The sequence below is a fragment of the Lytechinus variegatus genome, chromosome 6, assembly GCF_018143015.1.
Source record: "Lytechinus variegatus isolate NC3 chromosome 6, Lvar_3.0, whole genome shotgun sequence".
NCBI classification, from domain to species: domain Eukaryota; kingdom Metazoa; phylum Echinodermata; class Echinoidea; order Temnopleuroida; family Toxopneustidae; genus Lytechinus; species Lytechinus variegatus.
The window spans coordinates 39707436-39727357 of NC_054745.1; the positions used below are offsets into that span (position 1 = coordinate 39707436).

The 19922-nt window shown below is 34.6% G+C and overlaps 1 long non-coding RNA gene across 1 annotated transcript; it reads right to left on the reverse strand.

Annotated features, from left to right (window-relative positions):
• Positions 1-12055: 12055 nt before the first annotated feature.
• LOC121416643 lies at positions 12056-14627 on the reverse strand. The gene is made up of 4 exons (XR_005970225.1): positions 14590-14627; positions 13653-13736; positions 13187-13390; positions 12056-12180 (listed from the first exon to the last, which is right to left on the reverse strand). It is a non-coding gene; the product is annotated as an uncharacterized LOC121416643 (long non-coding RNA).
• Between the last annotated feature and the right edge of the window lie 5295 nt (positions 14628-19922).

Consider the following 19922-nt stretch of genomic DNA (forward strand, 5'->3'; position numbering starts at 1 on the left):
ACTCTTCTACATGTCTATTGTAGAGTATTTTCTCCTCAATCTATTCCAAGATATCAATACAAACAAAAGTAATATTTTAAGAATTCTAAAGACAATAAACTATTTTTGAATACATAAAACCAATAGGGGAAAGGGTATCCGAGGCATGCTCCTGTTGGGTTATAGCCTTTACTGTGCTAGAGCATTATTACAAACTGCAGAACAATAATAATGATAATAACAACAATAATAATAATGATAATGACAATACTATTACAGATAAATATGAAATATAGATATAAAAGTTGCTTTGTTATACAAAAACGCAATTTACCTTGCCGGTGGCTTTAAAACACGATATTTTTTTTTATTTAGTGTCGAAATACAGAGAGGGGATGGGGGTAAATTAGGAGGGCTCCCGTGGACGTAGGTTTAAATAAAAAATATATATCTTCAGGAAACATGTTAACTGATGTCTCATACATCTGTCTTTTCCAAGTCGATAATACAAGTCAAACTGGTTTTGTAAAGTAGCGGGAATGCCGCGGGGGAATGCAGATTTGCCACTTCAGGGTCTCAAAAAGATATATATTTTAACAAAGTTAAAATATGGATTGAGGTGGGGTACATGTTATGATTCATGTGCCAGAGCTTCATTAAAGCAGTAACCTGTAAAGCAATGTCTCCTGTAAATTTTCCAAGTGAAACAAATCAGAAACAAATAAAACAAAATCAATAGTGTTTTACCGATACCGAAATGCATTTTGCCCGTATATACCATAGATTACGGTGTGGCAGATACACCAACAAAAGCGATACGAGAAGCCGACGGAAGCTATTGTGTTGAGATTGTGTTATCTCGAATGACATACCATTGATCGCTTTATTGTCCGATTCGTGAGTGTGACTGTGATATAGAGGTTGTTTTTGTCTCGTTTTAGCGCAATATCACGTCATACATTTTGACATATTTGCCCTCTTTCTATTAATACACTAATACTGTCATGAAGCATATCGATGTTTTCGCTAATATATTCTCTTTCATGTAGAATGTTGACATTGTGTATTAATTGCTGTTTTTTATAAAACAGTTTAGGATTCATGAAAAAATACTCTGTTTTAAATTATAATTTGCATAATATATGTAAATTAGGTAATAATAAACAAGGATATCCCAATCATTTTATGTCAATTTTCTTCCCTTTCTTACCCCAAGTCTTTATTTCCAATTTTAGGGCAGTTCTGGTTAAATATATATTCTCAAATACTTGTTTTCACTATATCGACCTAATATGCAAATATATGCAAATTACTTGCTTATTTGCATAGATACAGCGTGTCTCTTTGGATGAATTATTTTCTTCTGACTCAAGGAACATTTGTGCCAGGTGGGACATTTGTACTCAAAAATGCAGCGTTCACCCCTTTTTTGCAGTTAACAAGTCTACTATCATGCTAGTAGAGGGATGGTGAGTGCGAAAGGGAGAGAGAGAGAGAGCTAGAGAGAGAGTCGAGATTTTGTTTTTTCCTGTTGGGGTCGTATGTTGCTGTGGCATAAACCTTGATGGTTAATATCCTAATTACAGCACTCATTTCATTTAATTGTTCTGACCTCTGTGCGTTCATATGCAAAATGTCTCATAAAAGTCACACCTAACAAACGGACTCCAAACCGACCAATGTTATATCATTGGTAATAACGTAATAGCTTGTATCGGTCTGAAGTAGATCTCGTTGGTGTGATCGTTCATAAAAACATGCGTTTATTAAACCTCGACACTCGGTATTAAAATGATCGCCGTTTATGTACATAGGCGAAATGCTGTTCAAGTTTTATACAACGCTTTAATATGACCTTTATAGTAGTTGTTATACAGTTATACCTCGGTCACATTTGCTCTGTGGCGGCCGTATGGCAAGTCAAAAACAGCTGTTTTAACCTTTTTTTGTACAAGCTACATATAGGTGGTTTGAATAAAAATTAATAAAACGGCTGTTTTCGACTCGCCGTACGGCCACCGTAGAGCAAATGTGACCGAGGTATTAAAACAAGTATTTAAAATTTTTTAACGACCATGCTTAATTTATCATAAATTGAATATAACAATAGTAAATTTGTTTTTGGTTTGTTGTTGAGAATTTAATATTTTTAAATATAAAAGGCCACGAGTGAGCAGAGCGAGTAAGGAAAAGTGATCTATTCGATACAAATATATATTTTCTTTACATTTGACATGATATTAAGAAAATGATATCATTTATATTTCGCCCCCTTTTCTTTTATTTTGCACTTCTATTTTCACTTGCTCCTTAATCGACGAGTATTATAAGATTCGATGTGAAGGGGGGGGGGGGGGGGGACGAATTATAGGAAATTCAACAAAATCAAGGATTCCTTGGTAGGTATATAATACCAAAATTACCATATTTTGTAATCTTCCGTAGGGGATCCCAGTGGGACCCTCAATTTTCACAAATTAAAAATCACAATTTCTTCACACATGATCATTTTATATGTGACTGTGTTATAACATGTCTTTCTCGAGTTGATTTTATGACATTGATATATTTTTTATGATGTTGACTTGTTATGATTGTATTTATTTGATTTATATTTTGTTGAAAATGTAATAAATGAAATGAAAATAAAAAAAGATGGCCCGGATGCGACTGTATTATTGTGGTTTTTAAGAAAATTCTAATTGGTCTGATTCAGAAATTGAAGATGTTACATACGCTTAGCTCGGCCGCGTTGGCGTCGTGATCTAATTCTTATTTTACGTTGATTGGTCTATTAGGGCCTGATTAAGCCCTACTGAAGGTTGAAAAAAAGTACTTTTGCATCTCATGAACTAATAACGAGTGTTGTTTGTATAAATCGGGGAGATAATGAGATACGAATTGGTGAATATGAATGCTCTTAATATCAATTACGAACAATCAACGTTGAGCGACACGCAGTCGGTGCATTTTTTTAATGAGATCTCCATCGATCATGATTTTCTTTCTCCCGAATGTTGACTGAATACAATTATGGTGAAACAAATGAAAATGAGAGGATAACAGATGCGTAGCGAAGCCTTTCTCAAGGTCCCTGAGAGTTGTCATTCATACTTAATCAAAGGTTGAAAAAATGCCCCCGCAGGGAATCGAACCCGGGTCCCTGGCTCTGAACGCCAATGCCTTATTAACCACTAGACCACGTAGGCGGGCCAGCAGTTAGGCGAGACCGAGTTCAATCAACCAGCAGCCAAATTCCCAACTTTTATTTTATTTTTTTTTATTTGTGTCACTGTTTATTATTTACAAGAGAGCTGTCACAAGTCTCATTTCCTTTATTTCCCTACTGAATTAACCCTTTGCACGCTAATGTTGCAATCTTGCCTATTCGTACATTTAAATTCAACAATCATAATAATTTGTTTTCTCCCCTACCTTCAAATTACAGAAGCTAATGAAATGCAATAGTTCTTGAAAAACATCTATATCATAAAAATAATAAAGCAATTGATTTTGATTTGATTTTATTGTTTACTTCTGCAATCACATCATTCGTATATAATACATTTTCCTTAACATATAAACATAGTAAATTGAGAACTGTTTTGACATGAATCATAACTAAGTGTACTAAAATTATCATTACAAACAAAACTGATCTCATACCAAATTAGTTAACATTTACAATTTGCAGGAGAAGGATTGTCATCATAAGCAGATTGCTTGAAAAAATGACAACCCCAGGTTAAAACTCATTGATTAATATAATACATTAATACAGCAGAATCTAAAAAAAAACAGTACATTATATGAAAAACAGCAGTAATGTAATTTGAGCAATGAAGATGGAGATGATAAGGATGAAGATGATGGTGAAATGGTGAAGATGAAGGCGATGGAGAGGATGATGATGGTGATGATGCTGATGATGCTTTAATGATGACACATCGACACAGAAATTTTACTTCAAATATTCTGATATCAACATAGATTTAACGTTTGCCTTAAATGAGTAAAGAGACGTGGATCTTTTTATAGATTCTGGTAGAGAGTTCCACAAATCAGGACCATGGTGTCTTATGGATCTCTGCGCAATAAGCAATTTGGGGTTGATTAAATGGAAATTAGAAGAGTTCCGCGTAGGGTATGAATGGATAGATGTGTTCATAGTATAAAAATTGTGAAATGAAGGTGGGAGCATGTTATTTACGTATTTGAACATAAGCAGTAAGCTTTGAAATGAATTTATGTCAAAAATAGTTAGAGTCTTTAGTTTATTGAATAATGGATTTGTGTGTGATGAATATTGTGAATTAGTACAAATTCGAATTGCTTTTTCCTGTAATAAGTGTATTCTATTAATCTTAGTTTTTGCACACGTTGCCCAAACTATATTGCAGTACGATGTATACGGCAATATTAATGAATTGTATAGTAAAACAAGTGTAGTATGAGGAATTATGTTTTTCATTTTGTAAAGTACACCTACGTTTCTGGAGATGTTAGTAGTTATACAACGTATATGTTCATTCCAATTTAAATTTTCATCTATTGTGACACCTAAAAACTTTGTTTCTTTTTTCCTTTTGAGAGGAATATTATCTATGCTTATGTCGTACGGAAACTCAGTAATATGTGAACTTGTATGCTTAAAATACATAAAGTTTGTTTTGTCTATATTAAGTGAGAGCCTATTACATTTAAACCACAAAGATAGTTTAGGTAATTCACGATTAAATGTATCTACTAAAGTTTCTAAGCTAGTGTTTGAACAAAAAATGTTTGTGTCATCGGCAAATAATACAAATGATAATAAAGGCATTACAGTAGTCAAATCATTAATATATATAAGGAAAAGTAAGGGGCCAAGGATCGATCCTTGTGGAACTCCACATTTGACTGGCGTCGGGTCGATACGAAATATATCGCCCAAACTAGATTTATATCGCCCGAGTCGTAGACGAGGTTGATATCAATTAAGTGAGGGCGATGTATGTCCTTTCGCCCCTAGCCCAGTCAATATTGCTATTATCAACTAAATCAGACATCTAGAGCAAAAATCGTTAAAATTTAGATATTTCGAAGTTTGAGAATGAGAATCTAGTTTTGTCATGTTGAGCAGACTGGGCCTTTGGCCTAGGGACGAAGTATCCAGAGTTGTCTCAACTCTATTACCATTATGACGTATAGCACTGTGCAGTTCAAGGACGCGTACGAAAACGTGTAGAATACCCGGATGTTAGCTCTGCATTATTGCCCGCTACGTTTCCACGCATTTTCTCATTGACTTTCTAGTGCGGGCAATAAATTGGGCCAGTGGATAAATAATTTGAATGTTATTGACCGGCCATTGATCCAGGGCCTTAAGCAGGCAGCAATGTATCAAAGTTGCCTTGCTCAGATATCTGATACGGTTAATAATGATAAATATCAATGGTGCAATATGGAAATCTTGAATTAAAGAAAATAGCATGGAAACAAATGTCATTATTATCCCCCAGAATTAATTCAGCATGCAAAGAGTTAAAATAAACATAATAATTAAATCCCAAACAAGAATATAAATACAGATATCACATATCACATATAGAAAAAATAGAGGTTCTTGAAACACACACAAGTTATTTTCATTTATCTACTTTCTCTCTCTATATGACATTGCTTCATCATCATCGCCATTTGCGATATACGTGTGAAGATATATATAGGCCTATATATATATATATATATATATATATATATATATGTATATAAATATATATACACACACAAACACACACACCATCACTTTAGACACGCCCACACACACTTCCAAAGTGATCTTGTTTATTAATTGATCAGAGCGAGCGAGGAAAAGTGATATAATCGATACAAATACATATTTTCTTTCAGGCATTTGACATGATATTAAAGGTAAATGCTAGTTTTGGTAACGATATCAAAATGAGTTCGTACAGAATCCAATGAAATGACCACCAAAGTGTCTGTTTGTATAAGTAAAACGTATGTGCCAAAGGATTCTGCAAAAAATTGTGTAATTGCTGAGAAATCAGCAAATAAAATAAGCACAGGATTCGGGTAGAGCGTCGGGCCCGACATTCGAAGCAATAATTATACACGGTCCCACGTGCGCTTATCTGTGTTGGGGATCTTCAGACTGAACCTTTTTCAGCGTAGATTTCAAGATTTCACAAAGTTCAGATTATGTAACTGTACCAGATCTAGATCCTCGATGATATACTGACAATTAAGCCTTGTTTTACAGACTTCTCATGAAATCAGTGTTTGCTGCATATACTGGAATTTCTCTTTAAGAAAATGATATTTATATTTCGCCCCCTTTCCTTTTAATTTGCTCTTCTATTTTAACTTGCTCCTTATTCAACGATCGTGGAGTATTATAAGATTCGATGTGGGGGGGGGGGGGCGACGAATTATAGGAAATTCAACAAAATCAAGGATTCCTTGGTAGGTATATAATGGCAAAATTACCATATTTTGTAATCTTCCGTAGGGGATCCCAGATGGCCCGGATGCGACTGTATTATTGTGGTTTTCAAGAACATTCTAATTGGTCTGATTAAGAAATTGAAAAATGTAAGATACGCTTAGCTTGGCCGCGTTGGCGTCGTGATCTAATTCTTATATTACGTTGATTGGTCTATTAGGGCCTGATTCAAGGTTGAAAGAAAGTACTGTTTCATCTCATGAACTAAACGATGTTGTTTGTATAAATTGGGGAGATAATGAGATACGAAGTGGGGAATATGAAAGCTTTCACAATCAACGTTGAGCGACACTCAGTCTGTTAATAGTTCTATGCTCAGTCGGTGCATTTTTTTAATGAGATCTCCATCGATCATGATTTTCTTTCTCCCGGATGTTGCCTAAATATAATTATGGTGAAACAAATTATAATGAGAGGATAACAGATGCGTAGCGTAGCTTTTCTCAAGGTCCCACAGAGATGTCGTCCATTCTGAATCAAAGTTTGAAAAAATGCCCCCGCAGAGAATCGAACCAGGGTCCCAGGTTCTGAACGTCAATGCCTTATTAACCACTAGACCACGGAGGCGGGCCAGCAGTTAGGCGAGACCGAGTTCAATCAACCAGCAGGCAAAATACCTAACCTTTATTTATCTATATGTATTTGTGTCACTGTTTATTATTTACAAGAGAGCTGTCACAAGTTTCATTTCACTTATTTCCCTATTCGAGTAAAAAAAAAAATAATCATCAAATCAAGAATATATGTACATTATATCCCATGCAGATAAATATAGTATTTTAGATGTTCTTGAAACACAAACAAGTTATTTCATGTATCTAATTTCTCTCTCTTTCTCTCTTTATATGACATTGCATCATCATCATCGCCATTTACGACATGCGTGTGAAGATATATATACACACACACACACCCTCACTTTAGACACGCCCACACACACTTTCAAAGTGTTCTTATTTAATAGACCGGGCATGTTGGCTCAGTGGTAGAGCGTCCACCTCATGAATAGGAGGTCGTGGGTTCGATTCACGGCCGAGTCATTCCAAAGACCTATAAAAATTGGACCTTCTGCCTTCTTGCTTGGCGCTCAGCATTTAGACTGGTGAAGGGTAATAATAACATATTGGCCCGAATTCACATAGGTGGTTTTGAAAACCTAAGGTGGAGTCCATGGTTTATGCAGATTTCCTGTATAAATTTATAAATTACGCTTAATTTAGCGCGTATCGGGCGCGTGTATAAAACATGTCCAATGCTGATGCGCGCATTTGTTACAGTGCGCCAAATTGACGCCTGTTACCATGGTTAGATACGCTATTTTATTCATGAGTCTACTGTTTGAAGACCATGAAAACCATGGACTCAACCGTAGGTTTTCAAAACCACCTTTGTGAATTCGGGCCATTATGTCATGCAGTGCCCGCTAGAAGAGCAGTCTTATGATTAAAGTAAAACGTTATTATTATTATAATAATTTACTACATAAACTCGAGGTAAATAACTGCGACATAATTTACAAATCCTAATTTTGTATTACGGACAGTCTAACAGGCATACGGACTACTGAAACAAATAATGATGGAATGAAATGCCTGGAAAAAAAAACCCAATCCTCTATGCAGACCTCACAATTACCAAAAAAAGATTTGCCGAGAACAAACAAACTTCAACACAATATCATCGCTCCTCGTATCACAGTTGGCTTCAAAGCTTCCACATACAGTGAACAAAAGTCCATGTACCGTACACATTTAAAAAACCCTGATTTTACAGAAAAACCCCAAGATTTTGCAAAAAGCAATAACAGAATCATTCTGTAAATTCATAAAACAGGAATCTTTCTGTAATTTAACAGAACGGGTCTGTTTAAAAAGGGGAAAAGGGTGTTTTATTTAGGAATTTTGTAAGGATCCATACACCAAATACCAATATACTGTAATTTTACATGATATAAATAAGATTACGCAATCTGGTAAGATTACGGATATTCTCGAGACTCTGCTGCTGGAACTTCTTTAATTTGAAGAATAAATTTTCTAACGGTGTAGTAACATCATATTGATCCATGTCGGTGGCGAATAGACATATTTGTTTTTTAAATTACCAGAGGATACAAAAAAGACTGTAAATCAATTGCTAAAAGCTAAAAGAGAAAGGTATGTTGGGGGGGGGGGGGGAGGGGGGGTAGTACAAAGACATACGCACCCACAACCCCCCTTCCACACACACACACGCACAAACGTGCAGCGTTATTTATTTGATTTGATTTATTTCCACATTCCAATGAGCATATACAGGAGTAATATTTTTTTCTTAGCATAACATAACAAGTAAATAATATAATTGATAACATATACACACACTCTAAAAAAGGTTTACCCAAAATTGGGTAAAATGGGAACATGTATGTTGGTTAGGTAAAAAGATATTTGTAATATTTTGTAATTTTTACGCAATGTTGCGTTGAAATGACCAAATATGGGGGGGGGGAATACCCAGCAAACATGCCTGTTCCCTTTCTACCCAATATTGGGTAAAACTTTACTCAGTGTTTTTAGAGTGCATATACAATCTTATTTAAATATAGCTATACCTGATAAATTTCTTTTTTAATTGTAAACAAAATAAAATAAAAATAGCAGAGAAAAATCATATATTTAAATATATCAACATAATACATTTGAAATGTGGGAGACGTTCATCTTAAGCTTAGAGCTTGAAATTGATGAAGGCCTCAAGAGGAAAGGGGAAGGAAAATCAGACAAACAGTGCAATGATATATCTTGTTTATATTTCTTGTTTATTCATTTCCATTCAAAACAAAATACAAAGTAATATAAAATAATACAAATCAAGCCAAAGCATCATGTGGAAATTCAATCGTAACCCAATTTAACTAATGAAGTGTGATTTTATAATACTGTAAAGAGGGTGGAGGGAGACAAAAAAAGATAAAGAGAGAAAGGGGGCGTAGATCTGAAGAAAAAGAGGGAAGTTACGAGTCTTGTGCACAGAATGAAGAAAAAAATGAGAGAGATAGAAAGAGATTTAGGACAGTCTAGATGGAGATTTCGATTCCATGAAAAGGTAACCCCATTATCACCGCTATTACCGCTATTACTAACTATCGAATTAACTTAAAAGGTGAATGCGATCATTAAAGGACATAGATGAATGCATATCACATTTTCTTTTTAATTCATTCTTTTTTATATATTTTTCATCTAGAATGGCATCATCCTGATAATATTGATGCGTTTACATTGAAACTGAAATCTATTAGAAACCTGAATTCAAATATTCATTCAAATAAGATATTTGTCGTGAGTGATACAAATGTATAAGCATCCTGAATATGTGACCTAATAACAATTTCGAATCTTTAAATGAAGAACTTGATGCCAAAAAGGAGCTAAATCCACTTTGACTAAAATTGATATTTTGATACAACTATATATGTATCTTAGATGTAAGAATCAAATGCAACATATCGCATTTGAAAAAAAAATTAAATGATGGTAAAAATTGATTGCAAATTTAAGTTTTGTTCCAAAAGGAGCTAAATCCACTAATTGGTTATTTAAAATTGGTTATTTTTCCAATTTTAAATAAAGTTATGCATTCAATTCTTAGGTACATGTTGTGGATAGAAGTTCACACCATCAATGCAAAATTTTGCTGAAAATGACAGAATTTTACAATTTTTATGAATATTTTTGAATTTAGCTCCTTTAGGAATTAGTTATCGAAAAGTCACATTCCTTAGAAAAGATGACAAAATATCATTTTTTTCTTTTCGTAGTTCAAATGGATAAACATCAGAAAAGATGTGAAGTGTACTCCGCTAGCCATATTTATGTAGTTCGTGTTCAATTTCCAATATCAAACATGTCTAAGTTGGCAAATATTGACATTTTCCTAGGGTTTGTTCCAAAGGAGCTAAATCCATGAAAAATAAAATTTCAAAAATTCTTAAAACATTGATAATAGGTGCTGGATTTTTGAAATCGTGATTTAATCAATCTAAGATGGTTGTACTATCACCTATAAATTTTAATTTAAAAAACAGCAGTGGCTAAAGGAAAGTGGAGAATTAAAAAACCTTGATTTACAGAAACGTACAAAAAGTGGATTTAGCTCCTTTTGGAACAAAACTCTTCAAATTTAAGCGCGATTGAATGACTACCCTTATGAATGCGACGCCACAAATGCTCGGGTTTTTCAATGTATTTTTTTAAAGAGACCTTGTCGATAATGACCATTAATATTAGACAAACATAAAAAAGTATATAGAAGTCCCGGAAGGGAGCTATGTTAGTGTCAATGAAAATGTTATACAATCTGCCTAGCAACAGAGGAACATACGTTGTAATGCCGGGAAACCCGCTAGTACTGACACTGGCAATCATTGGTAAATATTATTAGCCGGAATATTATCCAGCGTAAACATTTGCTCTTATCTTTATGGTGCCTGCGGGACAGTGAAAAACATATGTTTTTCATTATTTCATTTCATAAATCAAGCAAACTAGACCATTGCTCACAATAATCAGGGGCGACTTTTATGATAATTTTACACAATTATGATGGGAAATGGGGAAAAATATTAAGATTTAATAGTTTAATGGAAGTACTCCCGGTATGGCCTAACAGCATGCAGTTAACACACTGATTCTAACGCGATGGTTTTATTTATTTAGTTATTTCGTTTTGTTTACCCAGGGTAACCCCATCAGTGGACTAAGCACTGTTTTTCTTGGGGGACCTGCCTACAAGTAGCAAATACATACATATATCAACATATAAAGATATTAAACAAGGAAGAAAATATGTTCAAAGAGACAAGCAACCTGCAGGACACACACACATACATACTAAAATAATGTGTGTATGTTTAAAAAAAATTCAACATAAATATATTGTGCATAAGCAAATCCAGACAAGTATATATTCCCTTCCTAATTCCGAAGGTTCGTAATTCCGAAACACGTAAATTGCCTATGCCTCGATGTTCGTTAATCCGAAAACGGAAAAGGGTTCGTTAATCCGAACATTTTTGGCGTTATACCGAAGGTTCGTTAATCCGAAAAGAAAATGAGGTTCGTAATTCCGTCTTTGGCCCGAATTCACAAAGGAGGTTTAAACCTTGATGGTTTCTTTAGTCCATGGTTTAAAATTAAACCATGGTTTAAACCATGGTTTAATTTTAGTCCACGGTTCTGAGCATGCTCAGTAGAGCGTATGTTGTCTGCTACGGTCTTTGCTGACCACGGCAAACAGGGTTCGAAAATCCAAAGTCTGGGGTATAAAATACCGAAATTATACCAATCAATTTATTAACAAATAAAGAAGTAAAGTATTCTTCATGAATTTGAATGAACTCTGTGTTTCTATGTTCTTAATGCTTTTGCCATTGTTATAGGCATTCCTCTCCACATGAAGTTGGAAGGGGTATATAAGAAGCATATGGCCCAATCCCCCCCCCCCCCCGGCTCTTGTTGTAGACATGTGTCCCATCAATTGCACCTTTCACTCCTGGAAATCTAACAGTAAGATAGAACTGTCTCTGAGTTGCTTCAACTTCTCTTGTTGTGGGAATCTTCATGTATTGCCTCTTCCTTCTTGCTTTAGCTTCTGACACATTGATGACTGCGATATTGCTGCCTCATCACCATGCATCTTTTAAAATGATCCTGTAAAATAAAAACAAACCATATGGTTGATGGGTGAGGTGATTGTTTTGAGGTAATTTAAAACATTTCATTGAAGCACATACAGAAGTTAATTAAACAATGAATATTCAACGTGTACAAATATCATACAATTTTCTCCAATATATTTTAACAAGTGGAACGCCTTTGGCAGTCTCGCCATCATTATGCGATTCAATATAGCAGCAGTGCTGACTTCAAAAACAACTATTGAATAATTTTTTTGCCCAATGCTTTAATGACTTTTTACCTTGAAGTTTTGCACATCTTTTGATTGAAAGTAAAAAAAAAATAATTGGGTTGTACAGTACCCGAACAATGTACCATCAATTTTTAATTTCAGCCAAGTCGTCACTAGTGAATTATATTTGTGACATAAATTGAGGAAACAGAATTGAAATTAATAGAGAAGTGACATAGAAGCATTTTTTTGTGATATATGAATAAATTTTGCATAAATTAACATAAATAATTTTCTAGTCAAAATTTCAAGTCTGTGTGGAAATTTGGGGACCCTCATGTACATGTAGCTCTACCAGACGGATGAAAAAAAAATCAAAATTGGTCTACAAATACAGAAGCATTTTTTGTGATTATGAATTTCGCATAAATTAGCATGAATAAATTTTGCATAAATTAGCATAATTTTATACTCAAAATTTCAAAATTTTGTGTACAAGTTTGGTGAACCTCATGAAGCTCTACCACGGGTTAATGGCAAAATTTATAACTCTAACCTGACATAACAGTTGTAAAAGCAGAGCCTCACTACTGCTGTGGTAGTTTTGGAATTTTTAAATTATGCAATTCATAGGTACTTGACTGTTTGCTGAAATGATACTCTTATTTATGTGCTCCTTCTCTGATTTCTAGATATTGTCATCAGCTTTATCTGGAGTCCTAAAATTATAGAAACAATCTCAGTCATTTAGATTTAACAGTGCCAAGAAACATTCAATAATCGTTTATGAAAAATTAAATTACTTACCCACTGCATAAAAATGGAGAGTTGTCAACACCTGCAAATAAACAGGAAGTTGATCAATCCTCTGTGTGTCCCTCTTCATTTCGGCTTCCAGCATATTGGTGACGGTTTCTTTTGACAGTCGATACTGATCTCGAGATGGCCATCCTTGTACGATTTTGATGGATTTTTAGCATCACGTAGCCCACAATGTCTTGGGAAAGGTAGCTGTATGCAGAAGAGTTGAATATTATTTTTAATTCTTTTATTTTGTGATCTTTATAATCATTCCAAACTGTACATGTGCATGTAGATTTGATCTGCCAACATAATTACTGCAATCTTAATTTACTTCCTGAGATTAACAAAAACTACATTCAAGCCATTTCATTTCTTCATTCTAAATATTTCATGTTCGATATCTTAACAAATCATTTCAATAATACTTTTAAACAAATCAAAACAATGTAAACCAAATTAATAATCATACCTCTTAGTAATTTAAGGCTGTGAAGAAGATGGAGATAATCCATAGAGACCTACACTGTATGGTACCTCTGATGCCGATGTAATTCTGTGAAACAATGGTCAAAGTTAAAAAAAAAAAAAAATCATTTAAAAAAAATATTCATTGGTTTATCACTTTTTAAATGCAAATCTCACAATGAACACGGTGAATGATAAATAAATTAAAAAAACATTGTAATAATTTGTTTGAAACTGTGAATATGCCTTTCAAAATTAGGCCTCTCTAGGCCTAATGACTGTCTTAACTTAAATCTTTTTTTTGGGGGGGGGGCTCTATTTTCTCTATTTGCAAAAGAAAAGACTTTAGTTTAGACCAAACTTTGAGTAATCAACTCTTTAATATTCCTACAGCCTAAAAAATTGGCCTGTGCTGAAAGAAAAAAGGTAGGTCTCGATCTACAAATGTATATTTTGAATTGCAATTCAGGCTTTTTAGTACAAAGTTTAGTCAAGGCAAATTCAAAATCAAATTGAAAAAAAAAATTCTTTCCGAGTTTCTCCTCTTAAAATGCACCAAATAGTACAAAAATTATATAGATTTAGATATTTCATTTTTATCTTGACATTCACAAATTAAGATATAGATGGCATAATAATATAAACATCATTGTGAAGCTCATAAAACAATGAATTAAGCCCGGCCCGCGGCTGAGCACCTTCAATTCGTTCAACAACACAGCGTCAAAATATCCCAACACTTAAATGCACGGATGGGACTGTGGCAATACACACCCGACGATAAAGTGCATCGTCTGGACTAGGACTTGTCAATATAAAAACCTCGTTCGCAATCATGAAAAACAATACTACCAATTTCATATAACTGCAAAAAACGTATCAATATATTCCATAGAAGGAAAGAGGGAGTTTATTTTACGAATTCAAAGAAGAATACTTACGAATTTCTAATCAAGAAGACTGCTTGACAGGTCCAGGAACGCAAGAAAAGTTTTCTTCGCTTCAGCAGTGTGGCCAGCGCTCAAAATGAAATTATGCTAGGGAGGACCGCAAAATTATGCTAAAATTATGCCAAATGAAATAACAACATGGAGCAGAAAAAAATACTAAATTACGCTAAAATTTATGCAAAAATGGGTGAGATGACTAAACAATTTTTTGAAATCAAATGAAATAAATAAATAGGTCTATATAAATAAAATAAAAACTATTAAAAAAACAAAAAATTGAAAATAAAATTTGATTTTTTTTTAAATTATAAAATCAAATATAAAAAAATAATAAAAAAATTGGACAATTCAATTACAAAAAACAATTTGCTAAGTAGATGCAAAACTGCTTGCAATGACTTGCACGGTTCTCATGCGCTGGGAGAAGCCTGAAAGAAGGGGCAGGGGGTATGAAAACCTGTATGTATCTTGTCCAGATTGTGAAGACTTTAAAAAAAAACATAAAAATATTGGCCTGAGCCCCCCCCCACACAAACACAAAATGCATCCAGCCTTGCATCGCCACTCACACCCTGCCTGTCTTTATTCTAATCTTTAATAAACAGAATAGTCAAGCTTGCTGAAAGGGGTATAGTTCTATATTCAAAATAAGATTTTTAGATCCTGCATGGGAATACTTGGTTGACATAGTAACTGAGGGGGAAACTTTCTTGTAGTAAGCATGTAAAATTCATGTTATATCTTTTTTTTCTGAATGATGCTGCAGGAATTGCTTCAAATCTATAAAAGACAACAACATTATTGAATATTTCTGTCTCAAATTTTGTGACTGCTTAAAATAAAATTAAAAAATGGTATATTTTTTTTCTCAACCCATTTGTTCCCTAACTGCGATTATGACATCATGAATCAACATCTGTCATGCACAACTGAATTACAACCAGAGAAAGAACAACACAAAATGACGCATATATTTCCATATATGTCTGGTATAATTATTGGCATCTGCAGCTTATTTGTGAGGTATTTTCACAGAGACCCTGAGTCAACATAAGTATTTTTATATAATCTATAATGTGTGCATGCACAAAATGAAATACCTCAGACTTCTGACCTTTAAACTCATGACTTAATATCAAATCTATATACAAGCATAACAATGCATCTACCAACATGTATAACAATTACATAGCTACCAAAATTCAGAAGCAGATAACAGTCTTACTTCATGAAAACAGGAGTACACATGTACTTGCCAACTGAATACATTTTACATGGGAATGACCGACATATAAGCTAGATTCTGCAATTCGCACACTAACGGGAGGGAGTACCTCTTTTTGGTTTTGAATAGAATTGGTTGAAAGGCTATGCAGTTACTTAATAAGGTATAACAAGGCATGTATATTTGTTGTCAAAGTTTGCAAAGCATATGAAAATAACTACAAAAGTAAAGTTTGAGGTATAACAAGTCATCAAGTTTGAGGTATGGCAAGGCATCTCATAGCAAAATTCAAGTGTAATGTATAAAAAAAGACAAGTGGAAAGACAGCAGCAAGTTTCATGTATGTATATCAAGGTATCTGAACACACAAGTTTCAAGTTTAATATAAAAAGGCATGTGGAAAGTGAAAACACAGAAGTCAAGTCAAAGGTCCAACAAGGCATCTGATGACACATGTACCTAAACCATTCAAGTTTATAAGGTATATCAAGGCATCTGAAAACACCTACAACATTCAAGTTTAAGGTTTAACAAGACATCTGGAAAAAAAAGTTTAAACAAATTTCGAACATCAATTCTAAAAACAGATAATTAGACTTGCCAGTGGCGTACCGTGGGTCACGGCATTGGGGGGGCACCAGCAAAAATTTCGGGTCACTTAGAGAGCGCGCGAAGCGCGCTCAGTTGTCAGGTATACTGAACTAATAGAGATATTTTAAGGACATGCAGTGCCATCAAACGAATATGTATCTCACTGATTAAATAATGCGAGCGCGAGCTGAAAATTTTTGATATTGAGGGCTAAAAATTGACATTACAAGCGAATTGTTTTGTAATCATGATACTTAACTGTCTCGTTAAACAAACAATGCAAGCTCGAAGCGCGAGCTAAAATTTTTGTATATACTGACCCTAAACAAGGAAATTTTAAGGATTATATTTTAGAATCCATTAAGAGTATATCTCACCATAGTCATCTAATGCTATAGTGCCATCCTTTGCTGATTTTGTTAGAATTACATCTAAACACAGTCATGAAGCACCTTTTGTAGTCATGTAATCATGATTATCATACGTATCTTACTAATCAAATACTGCAAGCGTGAAAGCGCGAGCTGAAAATTTAGGAAATATAGACCTGAAGAGGGGCATTCTAAGGGTTGTTTGTAGGAATTCTCTAAGACCCTACGTATTTGACTAACCAATATTGCGAGCGCGAAGCGCGAGCTGAAATTTTTGTATATATTGAACCCAAACATGGATATTTTAAGGACTATAGTTACGAATCCATTAAGTCAGAGTAGGCCTATACATATCTCACCATAGTAATCTAATGCAAGTGCCAAGTGCTTGCTGATTTTGTTAGAATTACATCTAAACACATGGAGCACTTTTTGAAGTCATTGTAATCATGATTAGCATACGCATCTCACTAATGAAATACTGCGAGCGCGAAGCGCGAGCTAAAAAATTTTTTATATTCAGATCAGAAAAATTGACATTTTAAGGACTGATTTTAGGAGTTCATGAAGAGCAGAAATCTCACCAATCCACTAATGCGAACGTTAGCACGGACAGGAAATGTTTTATATTAAGACCTTAAAATAGGGCAATAACTTTCAGTAGTCATAAAAAAGAATATATTACTACTTAAAACAATAATAACTCTAATTGAGAGGAAATATATTATTTTGTTGTACATTGATTTGAAAACGGGAGGCTTTAGTACAGCAGTTTTATATATCTCGTTAAAATGTCTATGTGAGCGCCAGGAACAATGAAGACACAATTAGGCAAATAATGTTTCATAAAGTTGTGAAAAAATGCTTCTTATGTTACATAACATAATATAATACTATGATAAACAACAATTTCTTCTTTCCCCCACTACGTTTCTCTTTTTCCCTCTTTTTCTCCTTTTCCCCGTTTTTTTTTAGCCAGCCGATTGGGCGGGGGCACGTGCCCCCACATGCCCCCCCCCCCCGTAGTTACGCCACTGAGACTTGCTATTGTATTTCAAAAAGTTGAATTTCGCAGAATCAAAAAGAACGACATGACTTCGCACAGATATCGTAGGGAATTGTGGGACGGGAAAAAATGTTTAATGCATGAGGACATGAATAAAACATTAGCGTTTTATCCAATCATACAAGTGCATTATGCGTATTTTGACTTCATTATCATGAATTAAACATTGACCTTCCAAAATCAACCTTCAAATTGGCCAAATGGCAGCCATGTTTGTTATGTACAAAACCTATGGAAAATAAAAAAACGCGCGAAAAGAGTTGCCTCTCTAGGAGCAATACGTATACGTAAGATCGTATCTCTGTGTGTTGACACACAGAAATACGATATGCATACATGCCTTCCAAAGGAAGGCATACTGTGTGTAGTGTTGAGAGCTAGAGAATTATGGAGTACGTGTACGAGTTTGAGTTTAAATTTTGGACAACTCACCCGGTAGACAACTCAGTCACCCCGAGACCGCTCATCCGGCCTCGGTTCAGCAAGGGCAAGTCGTCTCACATTTTGTAGGGTCGGGGAAAATTGTTTCACCAAAAAAGTCCAAATTATGCTAAAATTATGCTAAATTTTGTCAAATTATGCCAAGCATAATGCCAGATGCTGAAGTGGTCCAAATTATGCCAAAAAGCATAATTATGCCAACTCTGGCAACTATGCGCTTCAGCGATTATTCATTAACTCCTCAAGTGCGCATGCTCGTACAATTAACCATAATTGACACTAGAGTAATTGCTCGTATTGACGCGCGCGTAATGCGGCTGTGATTTCCTGATCAAGAAGTAAAATTGTGCACCTTGTGTAAAATGAATGATCCAGGTGACGAGTTTCATTTTCTTTTTAAATGTCCGTTTTTTGAAACAGATCGGAAAGCTCTGATTAATTCCTTTTATGCTCGTCGACCGAATGTTTTGAAAATGAAGCAGCTTTTTAATTCTAGAAACAAAAATGTGTTAAAGAAATTATCACGATTCTGTCAAATCATTATGTCCAGATTTTGATGTCTTCATACTATTTTCCTTTTACATTGTATACATATTTTGAAAGATACTACTGCCACTGTTTGCCATTAAGAACCTATTTAACTATTATTTAGTAATAGTATTTGATCATTAGTTAGTTAATTGAAGTTGTCTGCCTTATGAAGTTCATGATTTGTAAATAGTATATATATGCTTTCTGTGTTATCTTTATATCTTACTTGTTTGTTATTCTTCCATGCCCCCTGGCGGGGCCGTTCAAGAATAAAATTCATTGTCATTGTCATTGTCATTGTCATTGCGCAGCCGCCATCTTAAAGAGGGCAAGATCAAGAGCGCGGATTTATAACACACGGCTCTATGGGAGAATATCACATATTTCACTTTTTTACATTATATTTTCAATTTAATGCTGTATGCAACGTTAAAATCACAAGGCAAAACATTTTTATGTTAAATATATATGATAACCATGCATATTTTATAAAGGAGATGGACTGAACATCCAGAAAACGGGGGAAAAATAGGTTGCTGTACGTGCATTATATGATGTAGATCAGGGCTTGGTCTGAAGTTCCCCTCCTTTCAGTTAATTTTGAGGAAATCAAAGTAGAAATCATATGGTGAATCACTGCTAGAGCCGTGTGTTATAAATCCGCGCTCTTGCCCTCTTTAAGATGGCGGCCGCCCCGAACATGGAATCACAGCAATTTGATGAAGTCCGCCCTCTAGTGTCAATAATATACATCTCTATGTTTAAACCACATCTAAGAGCAGACTAAAAAATATGACGTTTCATGACGTTTTATGACGCATTTAAACCCCCTCGGGGTTTAAACCTCTTTCGTGAAACGTAAATGAAAAACCCAGCTCGGGGTTTAAACCAGGAGGGGGTTTAAACCACCAAAAACCAGGAGCTAGGTTTTTCGTGAATTCGGGCCTCTGTATTCATTCCCCCATTGCTCGAGAATGAATGGGCAGTTAACGACGGGGTGAAAGATTTATTGAAGAATGGAGTGTATTTTTTATGAAAATGAAATCCATTCCCCATTGGATGCTATCTTCAATACGTGTTTTTTAGATGAAGTTAGTTG